The sequence below is a fragment of the Cupressus sempervirens genome, chromosome 6 (genome assembly GCF_028749045.1).
Source record: "Cupressus sempervirens isolate cs-2001-9-10 chromosome 6, ASM2874904v1, whole genome shotgun sequence".
In the NCBI taxonomy this organism is placed as follows: Eukaryota; Viridiplantae; Streptophyta; class Pinopsida; order Cupressales; family Cupressaceae; genus Cupressus; species Cupressus sempervirens.
The window spans coordinates 686747558-686771929 of record NC_143123.1 but is presented as its reverse complement, the minus strand read 5'-3'; positions in this window follow the sequence as shown (position 1 = coordinate 686771929).

Genomic DNA, 24372 nt, shown 5'->3' with positions numbered 1-24372 from the left:
AAAAAACAATAGAAGCTATAGTAAGTGCTACAAAAGGCTCTAACTATAACACCCTGCAGAGGGATCAAAAGAATTAACCTAAAATTTTCCCTAAGTTTGGTAACTTTTTTTTTAAAAATCAATAAAATTAAACCATTCATAACATAGTAGCAAAAGGAATAACATTATCCAACTGAAAGTAAACATAAACATACATACATAATAGGTTTCATTCTTAAGGATCCCTAAACATTGAATCACATCTAAATTTAACTATTAATGATTCCATCTAGTACTACATCCACATAAAATAATCCTAAAAAGTCCAACATTCTTAAATTACATTTTTGATTGCTCAATCATCCACTGTACATGCCACAGGGTGTAAATGGCTTAAAATAATATACATCCATGTAAATAAAGTACATCATCCTACTAATCCATGATGCAATAATTAACTAAGTGCACGGTTCCTCCCAACCATAAATAGCATCATTAGATCATCATGAGCCCTAGCAATCCCTCTATGTGTAACATTCCAAATCACCGAAGAGATCATTGATACTAACATAGTAGGAATTTCACTCCTAAATCATACTACATCATATGCAAAAAGTAATCTAACATGCTACAACATATGCATAAGAAATCTAATCATATAACATAAAGCATAAGGCAAGTAAACAACATCATCTGTCATATACTAATTATCAATATAAGGATACATGTCCACCATCATAATCCATGAATAGAAGATAGATGCCAACAAGAGAATGCATTACCCACAGTGTCTCATATGGATCTCAAATAATAAGAGTGGAAAGACACTACCACTCGACCGTGTGGTACCTAAATGGTCCACTACCACCACGCTAAGGAGATAATCTCAAGTCTCAAATAGGCTATCAAAATCACATAGCATAATACTCTCTAAGTCCAGGAATCCTAAAAGTATACTAACGCAAAGGTTCCAACACAAACCAACATCTAATCGCAGAGGCACAACAAAGACATGTAGGAAACCTACAATTAATTAGGCTACATAACTCAATGATTATCAGATTCACAAATGCTCTCATTTTTAGGTTTATTATCAAGTGAAATATTTTCTTCTATCCTATAATTATTTCATATATACAGTTGATTCGATTAAGGTTTAACCCCGTATTATCTTAAAATCAACACTTTCCAGTGCCAATTCAATTAAATTTAATCAAATTAATTAAAATTTCTTCCCAAAGGACATCACCTATTATTCAAAATAAGACTTATCAAATTTCAATTAAATCAAATCAATTAAAACTTCGTTGTATAACCTAATTATCAATTAGATTTAATTAATTCTACGATTAAATTAAGTAGTAGCTATCTCAATAACTATATGATTATCAACTGATGATAATTTTGTACATTAAGAGTCAACTATGTTTCATTCCATCAATATTCAAATTAATACTTTTAATAATTACAAGTTATAATAAATCCCCAATATTAATATCTCAAATAAATTCCTCCTATGTACATTGATTAATTAAATCAGTTAATTAATAGTCCTCCAATAATTGACCAATTCAAATTGGTTGATATCTTTTACAAAACTTTAATCATTAGTCTCAACTAAATTAACTTTAATCGGATTAACTACTTAAGCCATTTATACTATTATTTACTTAATAAATTGCTAGAGCTAACAAACATTAATAAATAATAAACTCAATTTCTTCTCTCGAAAATCCCCAAAATAACAACTTAAATATTTTATTTATAACATTCTTATTAACTATAATTAAACTAAATTCTAATTAAAATGATTAAATTAAAATTAAGTTATTTATTTAAAATCTAATTAACTTGAGTATACAAATTTCATTGATTGATATATATATATATATAACAACTATTAATATATATATATTCTAATATTATTAATCACATATGTAATCAAATTACCAACTCAAATCATAACATAGCCATTAACCAACGCCGATAAATGGTATATTATACCCACGGCCCATTTTTTTAAATTACTTTGTTATTATTATTATTTTTAAATCATTTTCTAAATCGCTTTTCCCATATGACCATTTCAGATTTTAACAATATTATTTTTTACTACGATTAAATATTTGATTTTTCAATATATATGTATGGGAAAATTTATGTATGTATATATATACATATACATATACATATACATACATACATACATACATACATACATACATACATACATACATACATACATATATATATATATATATATATATATATATATATATACATACATGCAGAAAATATTTACAATAACGCTTGCAAATATAACATAATTTTTTTAAACAAATAGGGCTTTTCAATTTTATAAATTAAGAATTTTCTCTTTAATGATTGTTCTCTAGATTTGCCTAATTAGTCCTTCTAACAAGTTGTACATAGGCATTTGAAAACCCTAGCCCCATAATTTCCTCAAATCTATGCATACGAAAATTTCTTATATAGAATTAACTACCCATAACGAAATGCAAACAACCAAGATATGAAAATCCTCACCAAGCATTTAGAAGACACGAAGAAGATAGGAAGTGCAAGAAGCGAAATAACATAAGAAAAAATCACAAGTGTCTACTTGGACACTGATGCTAAATCACTTCTCCTCAGAAATTGCAGAGCAAGCTCCTCCCTTCTCCAACGTTCTCAAGTCCTCAAAATGTGCTCCCTAAGCTTCTAGGAGTGCCTGAATATAAAGAACTCTTAGCAAGCACCTAGAATGTCTCTCGAAAGAACTAGAAGGTGTTGACAACTAAGCATAAGTCTTTTCCAACCTTCTAGATGAGTCATAAGGTTTTAGACATCATGTGCTTAATTTGTGCACTAACTCCTATGTTGTTGACAACACGTGCATAATTAGAGTGCAAACTTTTGTGTTGTCTACATGACAAATCCCAAGAATTTGCAAACTCCTATGTGAGAAAATATTAAAATAATGCACATTAATTAATTTAACATTCTCTTTACTCTTTTCATTATAATTTATTAATTTTAAATCTCATGCGCTCACTTTAATAAATTCACTTGTTAAATATATTTTAATATCTTTTTGATTTTTAAATTCATTTTTGAAACTTAATTGCTAAAATATATAATAATATTATTTAGCATTAATTAAAAATGAACTCTAAATATATTTGTACGACTAGAAAATGGGTTAAAATGCATAACACACTATGAGCAAAACACAAAACTCAATAATCATACGTTAGCACCCACTAGTCTACCATGAAAGCCAAACTAATAAAGAAAGCAATAGAAAGGCCCTCTTTTGTTTGTAGCTCTCATGTCCTTCTTTCTTCTTCAAATGATTATAGCTCCAATTTTTCTATAGTGCACACAATATTGAAGCAAAAGCCTATGATATGGATAATGCTATGAGAATACTAGAAGTGTGATTTTAAGCTTGAGAGCAAGAAGTGTAAATGCAAAGAAGTGGGGACTCAAAGACTTAAGAATTTGGATTTTCAAGACTTAAGCATTCAAATCTGAAATGAGAGAAAGAGTGTCCATTTTATAATTGACATGGAGGATGAGAGCATTGGATTTGTCACCCATAGATATGCGATGTGGCAAGAGATTCCTTTGAGAATCCATGACGCATATGACAAAATATGCCAATTGTAAGATTCTATGACACATGAAAGTCAAACTTGGCTAAATGTGGAAGAGAATCTATGATGCTTCATAAGACACCTCAACCCACTTAAACCCAAGAATCTATGATGAATAAGCCAAATAGGGACATCCGTAAGAGATAACAATATTTGATTATGATATATCCCATCCAAGTGTCAAAGGAGAATCCATGAGGTGTCATATCCAAGTGTCATGATGATGCAATATTTTATGGAATATTCAAATTAAAAATCCTCTTGTTCCACAAAATAAGAATTAGTAGAAAATGGAATTAATGATGGAAAATGGAACATAGGAAATTGTAATTTTCCATAGTTTATATATAATGAATCAATTAATTAATAAAATTAATTAATTGAGAATGATAATTAGGAAGAATAATTATAAAGAATAATAGAATTAAGTTAATGGTTATTTAATCCTATAGAAAAAATTCGGAGATGATTGGCCAAATTGATCAAATGAATGCGACTGTACCCTTTGATAAAAATGTAATGATAATGGATATCGAATAAGATGATGATAGATAGACCAAAGCCATGGTCAAATTGATTGATAGATCAAAATTAATAACATGCCAAGGACACATGACATGGATTGGTTAATATGTAACATTTAACCACCATTGTAAATGCTACAGGATTGAAATTGATTGAAAAGGTTTGATCATAATAACATCGACGAACACTGCCAATATTATTAAAATGGTTGATGATGCCATGATCCAACATTGAAAGCCTCAAAAATTTCAAATATTGGATGACATGAATGATATTTTATTCTAGCACTGAGAGCTGCGATAGTACAAAGGTTAGATTGATGATATTGATAGGTTGATAGGTTTCTTAGACACTGAAGGCCACAACAATACCTAGGAATGGACAAATGATGATTTATTTGGGATGTTTGATATGTTTTGGTTTGATTAGGATAAATTCTGAGTGATTCAGGGTTGATTTGTGGTGATTTTGAGTTGATTTGATATGATTCCAAGTTGATATGAAATTGATGTGAAAGAGGATATAAATGATATTAAAGTATGATCAATTTGGCCAAAAGATCAAAGTTATTAGAATGAGAAAATGGGACAAATTAGTATGAAGAATTTATGAAACCATAGATGCAAACCATTTTTGAGTGTCTACATTTTTCCCCTCTTTGATACAATGTGATTTAGAGCGTTGTATCAAAGAATAACTGATGAGAAAGCGACAACATGCCTCAGTAGGGATGATATATATGGGTGCCCCATCAATATATTGACTAATATAAGAATATTATAAGTTAATTTGTCAAAAACAAGAATAAAAAACCATAGCAACTGACAGAATGAAAATTAGAACTAAAATGTGAAAGTTACGAGGCCTACAGTGCAGAACAGGGTCAATCAGGAGCCCGAGAGTAGTTGCATGGGTTACAAATCAAGAATGACACAAAATGATGAAAATTATAGTTCATGTTGTCTGAAATGAATATAAAAATCCAAAACAACTGATGGATTGAAAATTAGAGGCAAAACACAAAAGTTATGGGCTCTAGAGTGCAACCTAGAGGCTCCAGGAGTAGTTCTGGGTATCCTAGGTCCCCAACTACACTCAAAACTCAACCAAGTGTGTCATTAATGCACTTGGTAAGCCCAAGTGCATCATGAAAATACCAAGTGTGTCAATGATACACTTGGGAAGCCCAAGTGGTCATAGAAAGTGCAAAATGCACCCAAGAAGGCTTTAGGGGCCAAAATAAACATGACGAGGGACAAATAGGAGGCCAAGAGTAATCTCAAGGATTACCACTCCATATAGTGACCAAATAATGAAAATTTTATCTCATTTTTTCACAATAAATATAGGATTCCAACACAACTAACAGTTCATAAATCAGAGTTAAAACACACAACTTATGGCCTCCAGAGTGCAACATAGAGGTTCAGGGAGCAGTTCTGGATAACCTAGGTCCCCAAGTGCACCCAAACTCTACAAATTGCATCAATGACATAGTTGGCATGACCAAATGCATCAATGAAATATTTGGGAACCCCAAAACTATGCCCTAAAAGTGCAGATTATGCCCTAAAAGGTTTTGGGGGCCAAAAACAGCCCGATTGGACCCAGAATGCCCCGAAACTTTTTGTGCATGCCCAAAATGATGGAAAGATGTCAGAGCATGAGTGAAATCATCAAAAATGGTCATATTTGGTCAAATATGATGAGAAAAATTTCAAACTAATGTTGAACTAGGTGGAAAATCACAAGAAGTTGATTGACAGTGCAGGATGATGCAAGAATGCATGAATGCAAGATGAAGATGATTTGGTGAATTGGAAGACATGATTATGGTGATGAAGAATGAAATGAAAAAGAAAGATGAAATGAGGAGATGTTAGTATGATGTAAAGAATTTTGCTTCTATAAAGTGCACTATATGTCAAATGAAGCTTTATTTTTATATGGAAAATGAAATGCAACGCATCATGGCATAAAGGGCCAGAGCACAAATGCAAGCCTTTTGCATAAACAAGCACGATGCAGAAAGAGAATGACCTTGTAATTATTGAGGCATATGTAGATGCCCCAGACTCTCAAAGGTACATTTTAATAGATAGAAATAGAAAAAGATGACCATGAACCATCCCGACCACTCTCATATATTAGTTTTATATCATTGAGTAGCATAGGAACATGATCAAAGAAAAACAAAGAAAAAATAAATCACTCACTAAACAGCATGAGCCAACAACTATTCTTATCCATTATTACATTCTTGTTAATGTTTTAGGTGCATAGATAGTGTTTGACATGTTGATAATGTGATAGTTCTAGTTGTGGATTCAGTTGATAAGTTCATTTTGATATGTTGGATTGATTGTTGGTTCATGTTGCTCAAATATTATGATTGGCATTGAAGTGTAGTGCTTTGAGTTTCAACCTAAAAGGTGCAAGTATTTATGCAAAAGGGGTGTTTATCCACAATGAATATGTAGAAGGTTTATTACAAAATTTTGATGGGTTTTGTGATTTTTAGGGTTTTTGGGGATATTTGATTTTTTTGTGGGAGTGATTTCTTCATGTCATTTTATGATTTTTAGAGTTTATTCAGGACATTTTATGAATTTTAGGGATTTTTTCAGGATTGTATTTGAATTTTTAAGGTTTTTTTTACGATATTATGTATTTTTTGGTGAATTTTTCAGTATTGTATTTGAATGTTTAGGATTTTTTCAGGATCATAAAAGCATATACAGGTGTTAGCTCCAATTTGTTATGCAATAGGTCGAATGGATAAAAAGTTCTTAGGGATATGCCCCCATTTCATGTTTAAACTCATGCACCATGTAGGTAATATGCCCCCAGACAAGATGCAAACTATGTACAATGGCTAATGACAGAGTGTGCACAGACTAGTAATGCTTGGTAAGATAAGAAAGGACATTAACTAGTTCATGAGCCATGGTCAAAGAGCCAAGGATTTCTTGCAGTAGGAAGAATATGATCAAGCAATGACATAGGGAAAAAAGGAGCAAATGGAATCTTGATAGATGCAGGAGTAACAACTGATTACACATGGTGCCTGTTTGCCAGGTTTTCAGCATGGTACTTGCCCAAAGTGCCTTTTTTCCAGGTTTTCACTTTTGGACAGAATTTTTTCTCTTTACACAAATTTTTGTTGCAAGATGCCTGTTTTCTAGGTTTTCATCAAGGCATCCATTTTTTCATGACTTTTTTCACTTTTTTCTTTTCTTTTTTCAGGACCTTTTGCTATTCTTTTTTGATGTTTTTTTTTTAGGACTTTTAGATGGAATCAAGAATATACCATTGTGTATTGTATGTAAGACAGTGTCTATCTCTTGCGAATCAAGGAATTTGAGGATAATTGGGTCAAAAAAAATGTCATGTGGGATGTAACTGATGATGACATATAGAAAGGCTTGTGGGATAGAGATGTGATCTTCAGTGCTAGGAAAATTAGGTAGCTGGATTTGGGTATAAACAACTGGATATAAGGGACAGTTGGGAGGGTTGAGACCAATGACCTTCCACAAGAATGCTAATCAAGAGAGCTCCAAAAGACTTTGTGGCATATTGAACATTGGGACACTGATATTCATGGCATCATATTTTTCATTTTGTATCATTGGGAGCTTCTTAGCTTTTAATTTTTTATAGTCTGATGGCGCCTTTTGGTTTTCACCAAGAGACCTATGCTTGCTATCTTTTTCTCTTTTTACTTTGTAACTACTTGATTTGGCTCCCCAAAGTATGCCAATGTGTTCTCTTTAGAAGAAATTTTCTCTTTATCTTTGTCAATCATAATGCCTTCATAGATTTCAAAGTATATTATGAAAGCATCATCATTTTCAAATTGATCAAAAATTGCTGGTCCACGTTGGTCCCAATCCAACAGTTCAAGATAACTTGAGGAGATGTCATCATCATTATTGAATGGACTTTGGTTGAAAGTATGGATATGGGCATTAGATTCTATTGTATCATTAGGGTTATGCTCAGAAGTGAGAGGATTGTTGATTTTAGGTAGGATATCCTCAGATGCCTTTTCATCATTCAAAACGTCCATAGTCTTACACGTAGGTACTGTAGTACTAGTAGGACCTATTTGTAATGGTTTAAATCCAAGCCCCAAACTAGGAGGTTGTCCTTCTATAGTGATAGGTTTAGTGATTCCTTGTTTCTAAGATCCAATACCACTATAGCCATCATAACCTTGTTTCTGCATGATAGCAAACCCAAGTCCATACTTGCTAGGAGATATAAAAGTGGGTTGTCATTTACATACAGATGTATTCTTATTGATAGAAATATCATTTTTTGTACTAATCTCTAAATGTTGTGCTCGAAGTGGTTGTGATTTACCATGAGATTGGGGAGAAACTAGTGACTCCCTAATGTGAGAGACTTGAGACATAAAGTACTCTCCACACCCATTGTCTTCATTCTTAATCTCTTCCTTGGCTTTATTGAGCAATATATCAGCATCCACATACTTAGAGGAATTCATGGGTTGTGCTTCATTGTTTTTTTGGATTTGGAATGTAGTACCATCTCTTAGATTAGCACAAAACTGGAAAGGATCAGGATCACCAGGGATGGTAACCTCTATGTTGTGATAGGAAAATTTCAGCATTGATGATATGTAGAAGGGACTGCTTTCATAGCATGAAGCCAAGGGCGTCCTAGTATCATGTTACTATTCATTTCTATATCTAGGACATGGAACAATGTATCTTCAGTAGCTAGACCAACTCTGACAGGTAATGCGATGACACCCTTGGAGAAGATTTCATCGTCATCATAAGCATTTATTGTAATTCTTCGAGAGGGATCTACATCATCTTTAGAATAACCCAATATGTTGACAAACTTAAGAGTATAGATGTTCAGTCTTGCTCCTCCATTTATCAAGACACGTCTAATTTTAACATTGTGGACAAAGACTTCAAGGTGGAGGGGATCATTTTGGTTGGGTTTGTCTTTAGGAACATCCTGAGGGGGAAATGTGATATGTTGTGAAGCAAATAGGTTCCCAACCATGGCTTGGAACTGGGCAACATCAATGTTATCTAGGAGGACTAACTCTTTAAGGGCTTGATCCAAGATCTTTTGATGTTGGGGAGATGCACGTAGTAGGTCCAAAATGAATATTTGTGCAGGGGTTTTTCCGAGTTGTTCAACAAGGCTATAATTAGATGAAGTAGGAGCAGTAAGTCTACTTGGGGGTGTAGGTCTAGTAGAAGTAGTAGATCTAGATGGGGCTGCAAGTAGGGTGATCTTGCTACGGTGTGTAGTGATAGCACAATGAGGGTCTTCTGCCTTCAATATGAATGTGGATATGTGGAAATCAGACTCATTAAAGCAATTGATGGTGTAGTCATAGCCAATGTGTATGTAATTCACATTACCTTGTGAGTTTGAGTTTGAACTTGAGGGTATCTCTTTGTCATGATTACTCGAAGTATCTTTTAAAATAGTGTGATCAGAGTTAGATGCTAACAGTGATGGATCAACTGTGATGACACCGTCATCAATTCTTTTATTACATGTTTCAATTGGAAGCACGATGAAGTTTTGTGTCCTTTGGTGCAATGGTAATCACAATACTTTTTTTCATCCCACCAATCTTCTTTAGTTAATGGTTCTTCTTTGATTGGGGCTAGCTGGAGGAAGTTATTATTCAGTAACTATTGTAATGCAGTCTCAAGTGATATTCCCAATGGTGTGAATTTCCTATGTTTGGTTCTAGGATATCTTTGAGGTTTGTCTTGCATGAAAGTCTCAATTTTTTGTTGTGGAGCTAATGTTTGATTAGAGGTTTGTGAATTTGTAGGGTTTGCACCTTTCAAATTCAGTTGAGGTTCTACTATGCTAATCATGCGGGCATCCACAATGCCATCATTAGTCACATTCTTGTTTTTGGAGAAAAAATTTTCCTTGTCATTAGACGAGTTGGTGTTTGTGTTTTCCTTTTTTATCTTGAGGATTCCCTTATGGATAAAAACATCTTCAATACTAGTCAATTTTTCATCAGTTTAGAAATGGTACTTGGACTCTTGATTTTGAGTTCATACATTAAGTCTGAACTAAGTTTTCAATGCACAAGTTAACTTGTTGTTCTTCAAGAATGTCTAGTGAGCATTAACTAACTAAGCTTCTCCAATAGAGTAATAATGTGATGAATGGATCTCCCATCTTCTATTTAGTTGAGCAAAAATCAGAAAGTGTCACCTCATTTGTAATGTTAAAGGAAAAGTGGGAGATAAAATTGTCTGCTAGCTCTGATCAAGATTTGATATTACCAAGAATTTTGGAGTACCATTCAAGTGTAGGCCCACCTAGAGAAGGAGGGAACAATATCATAAGACAAGTGGGCTCATCACTGAGTTCGGTAGATGAAGAATAAAATTCTATGATATGATCAACAAGGTTTCCTTTTCCTCGATATTTTTCAAACCTTGTAGCCTCAAACTGTTTCAGGAATGGAGGCATATACAGACCTTTATCGAATGGATTAGGACATAGGTCCCTTTCTATGTATAGAGCTTGTTTCTTTTGGATTCCCAATGCCTCAACTTATTTGGAAAGTTATTTAAATTGTTGTAAGAGTTCTTCATTAGGGTTTTGCATGATGGTCTTTCCTTCAAGTCTTTTGTGTCTGTGAGTAGACCGTTTGCTGTGGCGGGAACTATGTCTACTTGCTTCTGACATTTTTGTGTCTGATGAGTCTTATGAGGTGTTGCTAGGGGGTGGAGGTATGTTTGTACCTTGAAGATAGAAGGGTCCCTATTGTTGGGGAAATTGTTGTGCTATTTGATGTGGCACTTGTTGTAGGATTGACTGCAATTGTTGTACCATGTGTTGTTGTTGTGCCATGTGTTGTGGTTGTTGTGGAGATACCTCTTTTGGTTGTATGTGAGACCATGTCCATGCTTGTTGTTGTAGAGGTATTTGTTGAGGTTGTTGTGGCACATGTTGTTGTTGTAACAAATGGTTCAGGTATGTGATTTTTTACTCAAGGCATCTTTGGTATTCCAACTGTTGATTGAGTTGCTCTTGTTGTTTAATAAACATCATTTGTTGTTGTTGTAATTGTTGCTGAAATTGTTGTTGATAAATCATGTGTAAGTTAACTGGGTTCACATGGGACTACATTTTAGGAATGTTGGATGTTTTCCCCACTTGAGGTTGTTGTCATTGTGGTTGATGTTGTTGTTGATATGTGTGATGTGTGTTAAGTGGATATAGAATTTGTTGTTCCTTGGAAGTGTTGAGTCCTTGTACCACTGTAGGTTTTTGTTGTCATAGTGGTTGACTAAGTCCTTGAGAATTGAACATCATGTTTGGATTGTTGTTTTGGTACCTTTGTGTGTTAGATGTTTTTGCTTGTGACATCATGTTGACTTGACTATGAGATGTGTCCCTATTTGGAATGGGCATAATGTCAATAAGACATTTCCTTTGTGTGTTCACAGGGATTGTTGCACTTGATGTTTCACATGTTGTACTTGTTAGAGGCTCCATAGCATTTGATGTCATAGCACTGGGTAAAGTTAGGAGCAAAGGTGTACTTTGTTGATTTTCCTCCAAAGAAGGCATGTCTGGCATCCCTAGGGAACGAGTCCATTTAGGTGCAGCTTGTTGTTGCATCATGTGACTAAAATCAAGTCGTAATGTCCTTTTTGGGTGTTTAGGGATTGGTGGTATTTCATTGAACAAAGGGTTAAAATTGATGTGTTCAAATGTACTTTGAACATTTTTGATGGTTGATTCTTGATGGGACCTTATAGGTGCCATTATCATGTTTGAAAACTCCAAAAGTTGTTTTCCCTTATCTAAGTCCAAATTGATCATGGGTTGTATATTTCCAATAGTTGTGTTGGTTTGATGTTTGGACTTGGGTCCTTCCACATTTGGGTTGAATTTGACAATTTCTTGGGGTACTGAACGTTTGAAGTTCTTACAAAAAATTTGTCTTGACATGCCCTAGCCATTTCTTCATTAGTGATACCATAATCAGTGTCAGAGTCATCATTGAGGTGTAGAGTACCTTATTGTATGTTTGATGTGTTATAGTTGAAGGTACTTGTGTTAGGTTGGCTAAATTCAAAGGAATGTGATTATTCATCTTCAGGTGTGGTTGGTACACTTCTTCCTCCTCGTGGTATTGGTACAAATATAGGTTCAAATTTAGGACTCCATTGAACCATCCCATGTGTGGGGGAAGTGTTTGGAGGAAATCTCATGGTAGATGCATTGTTCAAGGATTGTCATGCCATAGCTTGATTATGAGGATCTTGTGGATACATGTTCAAGGGGTCTGCTAGTAATGGTTATGATGCCTCAATTTGAGCTTCGTCAAAGGTTTGTTGTGTTTTATTTCTCTTTCTCTATATTGGACAAGGTTTTGGTTGTGCTTGTGCCTTAGAAAACAAAGGTTGATAAAGTTCCTCGGGTCTGTGAGCTGATTATGTCCTAGTAAGCGCTAGCATGATTGTAGCTCCAATTTACCTATAGTGCACACAAGATTGGAGCAAAAGCCTATGATATGGATAATGCAATGAGAATACTAGAAGTATGATTTTAAGCTTGAGAGTAAGAAGTGTAAATGCAAAGAAGTGGGGACTCAAAGACTTAAGAATTTTGATTTTCAAGACTTAAGCATTCAAATCCGAAATGAGAGAAAGAGTGTCCATTTTATAATTGACATGGAGGATGAGAGCATTGCATTTGTCACCCATAGATATGCGATGTGGCAAGAGATTCCTTATAGAATCCATGATGCATATGACAAAATATGCCAATTGTAAGATTCTATGACACATGAAAGTCAAACTTGGCTAAATGTGGAAGAGAATCTATGACACGTCATAAGAAACCTCAACCCACTTAAAGACAAGAATCTATGACAAATAAGACAAATAGGGACATGCATAAGAGATAAGAATATTTGATTATGATATATCCCATCCAAGTGTCAAAGGAGAATCCATAAGCTATCATATCCAAGTGTCGTGATGATGCAATATTTTATGGAATATTTGAATTAAAAATCCTCTTATTCCACAAAATAAGAATTAGTAGAAAATGGAATTAATGATGGAAAATGGAACATAGGAAATTGTAAATTTCCATGGTTTATAGATAATGAATCAATTAATTAATATAATTAATTAATTGAGGATGATAATTAGGAAGAATAATTAGAAATAATAATAGGATTACGTTATGGGTTATTTAATCCTATAGAGAAAATTAGCAGATGATTGGCCAAATTGATTAAATGAATGCGACTTTTCCCTTTGATAAAAATGTAATTATAATGGATATCAAATAAGATGATGATATATAGACCAAAGCCATGGTCAAATTTATTGATAGATTGAAATTGATAACATGCCAAGGACACATGACATGAATTGGTTGATATGTAACATTTAACTGCATTGTAAATGCTACAGGATTGAAATTGATTGAAAAGGTTTGATCATAATAACATCGATAGACACTGTCAATATTATTATAATGGTTGATGATGCCATGATCCGACATTGAAAGCCTCAACAATGTCAAAGATTGGATGACATGAATAATAGTTTGACCTAGCACTGAGAGCTGTGACAATACTAAGGTCAGATTGATGGGATTGATATGTTGATAGGTTTCCAAGGCATTGAAAGCCACAAAAATACCTACGAGTGGATAAATTATGATTAATTTGAGATGTTTGATATGTTTTGGGTTGATTAGGACTGATTTCGAGTGATTCTGGGTTGATTTGGGGTGATTTTGAGTTGATTTGAAATGGTTTTGAGTTGATTTGATATGATTCTGAGTTGATATGAAATTGATGTGAAAGAGGATACAAACGATAAAGTATGATCAATTTGGCCAAAAGATCGAAGTTATTAGAATGAGAAAATGGGACAAATTAGTATGAAGAAGTGATGAAACTGTAGATGCGAACCATTTTTTAGCTTCTACAATATTATTATTAAAATAAATATTGTCATCTTCCAAACTTAAACTTATAACTTTTATCCTCAAATCAATTCTTTTTATTTAATTAATTTCCCAATTAATTAAATAAAATAAATATTAAAATATCATAATAATTTTCCATTTAATTAAATCTTTTAATTAGACTTAATAAATAGAAAATACCTCAAAGACTCATAAAGTAAAATACAAAAATCCATCATGGCAAAACACATACAAAATTAAACCAAAAGGGTTAATATCATGAATTACGTCATCTGACACATTCAGAGGCTACTCAACTTAGATACTTGTCCTAATTTTCAATTAGGACAAATGGCTTAAAGTGTTGGGATTTGGACTTGAGCATTTATCTCCCCCCTCTTACCATTGAGATAATGCGATAGGGTACGCTCATCCTAGCAATTCAGGGAAGTCAATACTTAGTACCTACAACCTACATAAAAACCATGCATGTACAAGCACAATATATACTAAACTAAACAAGCAATGAAAAGAAGTGTTGCATCATGTAGATCCCAACCAGCAAGTGACTATGACTCGCTTCCTTAACCAAATCAGAAATACCATACAGAAAGAAAACAAACACGCACACCATACACATGTAAGTATGGGGTAAGTATCCATAAGAAAACACATATGATATTAAATCATCTAACTAATCATCATCAATAACTGAAATCACTGAATAATCATTATATATACATGAACTATAAAGTACCAAGTAATCTCATCATATACCAACTAAATTTGAAATGATATCTGATAATCTCAAAACAATGTTACTAATAATCATCAACATAAAACTAGCCCTAAAAGAGTTCGACAATGATAGCAAAAATGCAAACTAGGGGTAGGCACTACACTAACTCCAAGATGATTACTTCAATGATTATGTGTACTAGGACAAACTTGTGCAATATGTCTCCAATACATCTCAAATTGCATGAACATAAGTCCACAAATACAATCTCGGTGCTCCTACATACTAGTTTTCTGACTACCCTAGGATTCTCCTACTTCAATTTCCCACTTGAATTTTAATATCTAAGTGACCATGGTTTAGTCTATTAGATGTGTTTAGTTCACTTGTGTGGTTTCAATAATAAAAGTGAAGAATGTCCTACTTTTGTACTCTAGAGTTTTCCTACTTCGAGAAAACCATTGTAATTGGGCCAAGATAATTTTAGGAAACCACATATAGAAATGGATGGGACTACATTTAGAAATGATAATTTTGACAACCTACACAATATTCATATAATCTTTTTTTGAATTCTTGTATGTAAAATTACTACAATCAGTGTCTCCTTCTTTGTACGAATTAGACGTTATCAATTAAGGGGAATAAACCCTTGTAAATTCATGAAATCTTGGCAATATATTAGAAGTAGAGAACTAATTTCAAATCTAGGAAGCAAAAAAAATTGGGATAAAGTGGGTGCCCATACACTTGGAATAAATTTTAGGTGGAAATGTCAGCAACAAAAGCAGTTTTAGATTTGGTAGAAAATATCAAGTATCCACTCAGAAACTTATTATCCTACAAACTGGACAAAGAAAGAAAAAACTTATGAGAACTTGGGAGAAAGTCATAATTCTTTTAATTATTAGATCACACAAAATTTTATTTCTCATCGATTGAAACAAAAATAATAGATTATCCCATCCAAGCAAATTATGATTTTGTACAATCACATGAACTTTCAATTGCATTGAACCAACATTATAATGAGTCATGGAACTACAAGTAAGTTCTATTTTACAAAAATATACAGTTAAAGCACAAGAAAATTGCTATTAAACTAATGTTTAAAAAATACATGTATGTAAACATGAAATATGAAAGATGTGTATGAGTTGAGAAAGATGAATTCAATGCTCGACATGACCATCAATCATACTCCTATTACAAATTCTGGCATATCAATAAAATGGGAGAAAATTGAAAAGAGGGGTATCCATACTTTACTTTAGCAATTTTGGGTATGTGTGAAGGGAACAATATTGCAAGAATATGTATATACAATAAATTAAAGAGGAGGAAGAGAGAGATTGCAGAGTGTAATAGATAAGAAAACATTATGGTAAACTTTTTAAGTTTATTATTATAGTTATATTTTTAAGACTTAATTAGATAGTATGTATGTTCAGAATTAGATAAGTATAATTAGGTTGACTTCATGAGTAAATACTAGAAAAGACAACAATGGACATTTTTTTCCTTCCTCAACATAGTAGTTCAATGTTCACTGATATCTCATGTCTTAAATATCTCAAGAAATCTAAGAATATCACTAATGTTTTAGTTTAAATGTTACTAAATGATGGTAGATTTAAATTATATCATATGATAAAATAAATAATATTTATAATCCTTATTCTTGATATGAATCCCTTTGTTCGACATTAGTTTGTATTGGACTATATTAATTATAGTTTCATACATTGATTTTTGGTATTAGTTTTACAATTATGTTTATCTTTATTGATACAATTGTATTACTTTTAAATCTTTTAAATTTCATTTTAAAAGATTCTCTTAATTTCCAGAGGAAATAAATTTATATGAATCATATGATATATGAAAATATTGCATTTTGAGTGAAATATATTTATAATGTTTCAATCATGTTAAACATTGATATAAATAGTGTTCAATATTTTTTATTTTATTTTAATATTTGATATACATTTAACATAGATCTAAATCTTGTTCAACTTATAGGATAATTATTTAATAACACAAACATATGTCTTACAAGGCCACCTACAATGTCATCATTTAATAAACTTATCTTTAGAGAGAGTACTTAATTATATATATTTTAATTAGTGAATAAACCATAGATGCATAATTACATATTATAGGCTAATTACATATTATCATAGTGAATAAACTTAGATAATTTTAATTTTACCATAATCGATTGTTCAACCCTTATCTTAAGAAACCTTGTCCATAATGAGTTCTACATTGGATCTCAAGTTTTCATAGATTACATAACTACCTTCCTTAGTATGGAATTTGGTATACCTATTTTTAGCATTTTTGTGGTTCACTTTATTTGACACTTTTTTATTAAACCTTATAACAAACTCTAGAAAGCTTTGAAGGAAATGTTATGTTTCCTATATATTTTGTAAATTTTCCCATGTTTGACCACAAGGATTCTCAAATACATTTATGATGGCAAGTCATCATAAATTTTTTTTTCAAATTTCCTCAAAATCTAGATGGTTAAAGTTACACGCAAAGAAATATTGTGAAGGGCTTAGTATTAAATCTCCCCCACACCCCCCGCTACAAAAAAAAAAAAAAAAAAAAAAAACATTATCTCCTTTTCTAGAATTCCTGAGATACAATGGAATTACAATAGAAAGAATTAATCATAAATTATTGTGCTATTTATTCAATCTTTTAATGTAACAAAAAATAGTCTTAGCCTAAGAAATATTGCCTTCTCAACATTTTAAATAAATGGAAAAGGAGGAAAACAAAAACGTCGTTGCAAGGCCTTATACTAAAATGTTTTGGTAACTATTCGTTCCATGAACCTTGTATCATGAGAAAGGTCTCTAAAAATTTGTTTGGGAAGTTTTCACATGACTCAAAGGGAACACCTCTACAATTATAAGTGTCAAAGTTAGGGATGTCCATGCATTGAGGAATCACATCACTTATGATATTGTTGAGCAGTCATTTAGCATGATGCTAATGACAAAAATTATCACGAATCTCTATCTTGAAAAGTTGATCAATGACCAACTCCAAGGTTCTAGATGGTTATTTTTCAACCTAATATGAAGCTCAATTGAAGATAAATGTAAATGTTCACAAAGAGGCCTTTTCTAGTATCTGTCAATTCTACACAACTTCACTAAAATGTATTAACAAAACCAACACATTTTTGTATTTTTCTGCTTTATGATGAATGGAATTTCTAATCAATGAAATCATATGAACTCCTTTTCTAATCACCTATTTGAAAATAAAATAATGAAGATAGGGTAAGGAGAGATTAAAGTAAATTACTAAAAAGGAGAAGTCCTAATGGACACAAGCCAAAGCAACAACATGTCTGTTAATTAAATTATCAGAAGGACCTAGTAGAAAAAAATGAAATTAGGAGTAGTGCTTTGTCAACTCCACTGATGCAATCATCGATGAGAAATTTGATGGAAAAAAAAATATATACTACATGATTCATCAAATTTTTCAGCCATGAAAAGTGCACAAACTTGAGGAAAAATAATATGCATGGATAATAGTCATCCTTTCTCTAATTCACCACAAGAATACAATTTTTTAACACATGTGAAACACCATAACTAAAACATCACAAAATTACCATAACATAATAAAACTATAGGCTCCATTACTATTCATGAACATAAATTCATAAAAAGAAACACACATTTAGCAAGAAATACTACATAGAGAATAAGAGAACCAACAGCATCCTTTACTACATCAAAATACTAGACTTCAATACATATTACATTCATGTATTTAAAGTGTTCCCTTTCCTTAACATGATACTAGGAGTGAGATTTCTTGTAAAAAAAATAGTATCCTAAAAACAAATAAAATAAAGCTAATTGTATACAAACTAACTCTCTATATGATGCTAATTAGGTTTCGACCCTTGTTTATATCAATTAATTTGTGCATGATCATTTGCATGACTAAAAATTGTAAAAGAAGAAGAAGAAAAAAAAAGAGAATCCATGAGATGATTTAGGAGCCATTGGAGCTTCAAAAATTGCAAGAACATCCTTCTCTAAGATATTTTAGGAGTTAAACTATCATTGAAACAAACTTTCAGTGCATGGAATGCTGAAAAACCAAAACAAGTAGTTAATTGTCAATGCACTACAACTGACCCAAAACTATCAGCTCACCTTTGTGTTTGGTGCACATTATGAAAATTGCACCTCTATGTCTGGAACACTTTGTGAAAAATACACCTTCATGTTTGGTGCACCTTATGACAAGTGCACCTTTGTGAAAAGTACACCTTGATAAAAGGACCAAAAATGATAAGATTTTTCTAAATCTATAATTTTCTAAAAGTGATCAAATTTTTGTTAGTCCACAATTCTCCAAAACTGATAGAATTTCATAAGTCCGTAATTGCCCAAAAGTGATAGAATTTTTCTAAGTCTGCAATTTTCCAAAAGTGATAGAATTTTTTCGAAGTCCACAATTTTCCTAAAGTGACAATTTTTTTTTTCTAGTTTCACATTTTTTTTAAAGTGGTATAAGTTTTTCTATGTACACAATTTTCCAATAGTGTCTGAATTTTTTCTAAGTCCACAATTTTAAAAAAGTGAGTTAATTTTTCTAAGTCCATAATTTTCCAAAAGTGACAAATAGTTTTGAAGTCCACAATTTTCTAAAAGTGACAAAAAAAATTCTAAATCCACAACTTTCCAAAAGTGAAAAAAGTTTTTCTAGATCCACAATTTTCCAAAAGTGATGCAATCTTTTCTAAGCCCAAAACTTTTAATTTCTAACATCTAGGTCTTGTTGACGTTCAACCAAAATGATGTTTGGATGTTCTCCTTTGAACTTTTGGATGGTGGAGATGATTTCTTGATGATTTGACAAGTCTAAAGATTCATACTTTTCCATCACTTCCCTATGGAAATCATGAACTTCTTGCCTTACAACTATAAAATCATCTAGCTTAGAGTCAAAATCTCTTAGTGTCTCCTTGGTTTCAAAAATATATCCAACATCATCTTTAGAGGATACTTCTTGAAACAATGCTTGAATTTTTGTACATCTATTTTCACATAGCATAGTTGGGTTCTGGAGTCATCATCAAATATCTCTAAGCTAGTTGAACTATAGTATTTATTCACTACTAATAGTTGGGCATGTTTTATTTGTATATCTTTGATATCTTCATACATAGATAACATGACCTTATAATTGACCTATATATCCTCAATCTAATCATCAATCTTATTATGTTATTATCTTGTATAACATATAAAAACATTTGGTATCTCTCACTTCCAAGTGCAAATCCATGAAGTGTTAATTCTTGGGTGCTCATTGGAACTTGAAAGTCATGGGTTTGAGTGTGATCTTAGCTACTATAGAAGATGAGGAAGCCATGGTAAACTTCAAGACGTCTGTATGTTTTGGATATGTACACTAGCATACCATAAGACTTAGCACACCTTCATACTAGCACACATTTAGACTTAGCACACCTTTAAAGTTAGTGCACCATTGTACTTGCACACCTTCTCATGTAACACATCTTCAAGGAGTTGCATAAGGTACTCAATTTTACAAAATATAAATGTTTCAAGATTTGAAAATAACTTTTGGGTTTTTCTCAAATGAGGTCTAGTGTAATTATTCCTAACATTATTTATGGTTTAAGCCCTTTTATACAATACTTTATGATTTAAGCACCTTTAGCTTTTATGCAATACTTGATATTCTTGGTTGGTAGATTTTGAATGATGCTAACTAAAAAAACTTTTATATCTAAACTACAAGAGTTCCACTCCCTAAGGCACCTTGGAAGATAACCTATTCTAAGGAAAAACCTTTACAAAGTCAAATTAAAAAAGGATGGTCCCCATTTCCAAAGTCAAAAATGGGGCATGTTGTGGAACCATAATAGATATCTAAGTAATAAGGATTGGAATTGTCACAAGTATGAATTTTGTCCTTTGATTGAGTCATGGACACAATTTATTATTGCAAGGATGAAGTGATTTACGAAAGGTTTTCTATAGTGGATTTTGTATAAATATTCATATGAAATATGAGAAAAATATTTGGAGCATTATTAGAAACATAAGGAATGGTGGAATATGAAAATTGGACATTATTGTAAGTATGCATAAATAATGTTTGTGAAATACCCAAAAAACTTTAAGAAGGATAAATAATAGGATTAAAAAAGCATTTAAAGATAGAAGGAAAGGGATAATTATGTTTTATGCATGTATTTATGAGAGGTGGAGCATAAGTACATACACTAGTTATTGAGGTAGAAATATGAATATAGGTTTAATGAGGGGTACTCCTGTTAATTAAATAAACATTTGCACACCATCATAGAGGAATAAAAATAAAATTACAAGAAATAAAAAATTACAAAATTGTGAAGCTTACTTTCTATTATCATCAATGAAAAGATATTAAAATATTAAGAAATATGACATGCTAAAGCCACATGGGCAATTTGATTTCAATACTTTTCATCCTAGAGCTACCATATACATCATTAGAACTACCCTAAATAAACTTAGGGACATTCATTTTATAGGAGGGTTTTAACCACCCTACACAATTCTAGAAATTATAACCCTCTATTTTGAGGCTAACCATCCCTAAAGTTAGATGATTTATCTTTTCTTCCATTGGAACAATCCTGTAAAATCTTTCAAAACTCACATGAGTTTTTGGGAGATTTTAAATTTTTTTTAATTTTTTAAATTTTAAGAAAACTAACTTTTGGAGACTATAAATCTTCACTTGTTGACCTACTTTATTAATATAACACATTTTAGAAATGGCACATAGTTATCTACTAGCTCAAGATGTCATGTGTGAGCCATGAAAAGGTTTAAACTATTTTGAAAGCCTCTAAATCCTTCATAGTTGAGTTCAAATTTTTGTACCCCTCTTCCAATTAATAAATAAATAAAATAAAATCTTTGAAAGTAGACTTGATCTTACCATGAAACATTACCATAAATCTAATATAACTAAAGTAAATCTCTAGAGGAATAGATTAGAAAATTATCAGGTTTAATAAAGAATTTACTGGTGGAAAAAAAAAATTTAAGAAGGTTTTTTAAAGTTAATATATAGTGTATATTAAGAAAAAATGATGTATATTAGGGAAAGAGAAAGAGAGACCTTCAAACATAACCTTCTAAAGGGCCCAAATTTGATTAGCACTACCCAAACTAGTGGATGCAACGGGTGTCAATGTTGAATTCTAGTTTTTATATTCCCAAATATATACTCAATATATCTCTTTCTATAAGATATTATTTCTCTTTAATTTTATTTATTTAATTGATTTGATTAGTGAGAGTAAACTAACTAATTAAATTGTAAGTAAATGTAGAAGCATATATGAATGCTAAAAACATAAAAGCATCAGATCCACAAAATAAAGAAACATTCTTTGAAAAATAAAATAAAAAAAACTTGAGGTCCCATAGGAGAAGTGAAATCAAGTCTAAAAATATGCTATGAAACTATGTTAAAATCTAAAATAAAAACAAATCTAAAACCCTAAAACTAAGATCTGTGGATCTTGAAAATCAAGGATTCTTCGGTAAAGATCAACCTAGAGGGTCTAGGTTAACATGAATTGAGGTATGGGTCAACCTTAACTTGTGTTGGAAGAAAACATAAATCTTAAAGTTTGAACAAAATATAAAACCCTAGTTATAAAATTTGAATTTGGTACTTTGGAATTTTTCATGGGAGGAGGAGGAGAAATGTCCTTAGTCAATATATGTTAGGAATTAAACTTGAAATGAGAACATGTATAAATGGTAAGATAAATTTAAATATTCATCTTACTTACCAAATCAATAAGGATGGATTTAGTTACACTATCCATAAAGATATATGACTACTTGAATATAGATGTGCAATGTAGAATGTCATATTTATCCACAAATGTAGTAGATCTAAAATTGGAAAATCATCCAAAAATGGATGTGAGTATTCTCCTTAATAATTGGAAAATTGAATCCCTTAATAATAATTACAATATTTCTTTCAAATGATGACTTGTATGCTTTCTTACGTGCATACTAGATAATAATGGATAACTTGCATATAGAGTAGATCTGGTGTATGTAAAAAAAGATGATTAAATGACATGAGTAAGTCTTCTTTCATAGTGATTTAAGAATCGTAATTGAAATGGTTGATAATACGAGGTAGGAAAATAAATTAAAGACCCCAAGATGGGTCAAGGATTCTGAATCAATGATATCTGATGTCATATTTTGTATATATTATATTTGTAAATCTTAGATAAGAAATATTAGTCAATGTTGAGTATTTTTGAACCTTAACAATGATATCATGTTTAAAAAACTAATGTGGAATAAAAATTCAAAGAAAAATCTCATCTTAGTATTATCTATTTTATGAGCCAGTTATTATTATGTGACTTGTAGCATTGTTTGAGACAACATGTTTCTTGCAAGCCTTCAAATTGTCTATCATGAATGCATTATTTTACAAGATTTAAAAATCATTAATGTCAGTATTTTTATCTTTGCATATATGTTAAACATTACCTACATTTTATTTTTTTAATATTAAGGATCTTAGTATTTTCAAATTTCAAATGTTTTATAAATTATAGAGTTTAATGTGGCATTAGATAGATAGAAACTAATAGGGTGAATAATAGGATGAAGGAAATGGATATAGGAGGTTTTCTATCATATTGGGACAAATTGTTAGTTAGGAATCATGCATCATATGAGAAACACCCTATTTGTTTCCCTTATAGAAAGAGAGGGCTTGCTACATTTGCCTTTGATAAAAAGAGGGAGGTTGACATCATGGTTGTCCCTTAAGGAGTAGATGGATGGGGAATATCTAATTAATTCTTTATTTTGAAATTAAGGGGGTGTTATTTACATTTGGAAAAGGTGTCAAATTTTAGAGGAAATGTGTGTGATGTGCAAGAATATGATTGATCATTTGTGTGGCAGATGAGTGCTTCTTTTATAGGACTAGAGGGGAATTTGGTGTACATAATTAGAGGCACAGGATACACTTAGAGGAGATATGTAATCTCAAAGAAAATGTGTCTCATTATGTGTGGGAGGTGAGAAAGTTCATGTTGTGAAATGGTTTTAGGTTCTATAATTAAGAAACAAACTAATATAGTAAGTTCGGAAATTTTTAAGTGAGTGACAAGGATTGGTGACCATGCTTTAGAAAAACTTCTAGAAGGATTAGATTCAAAACCCTTGTAATGTTCCATTCTTTTTTAAATTTATATAATAAATGAGGGAATGTTGGAGCTTTACTTAATTTAGATTAATCTTATAACTTATATTAATAAGTTTGAAATCATGTATATTTAATTACGGAGAGTTATATTCCCTTAAGTGGTTACCCAGAGGAATACTAGTTATATATAACAACTACTAATTAAATTTTACCATTTAATGACGTAGATAT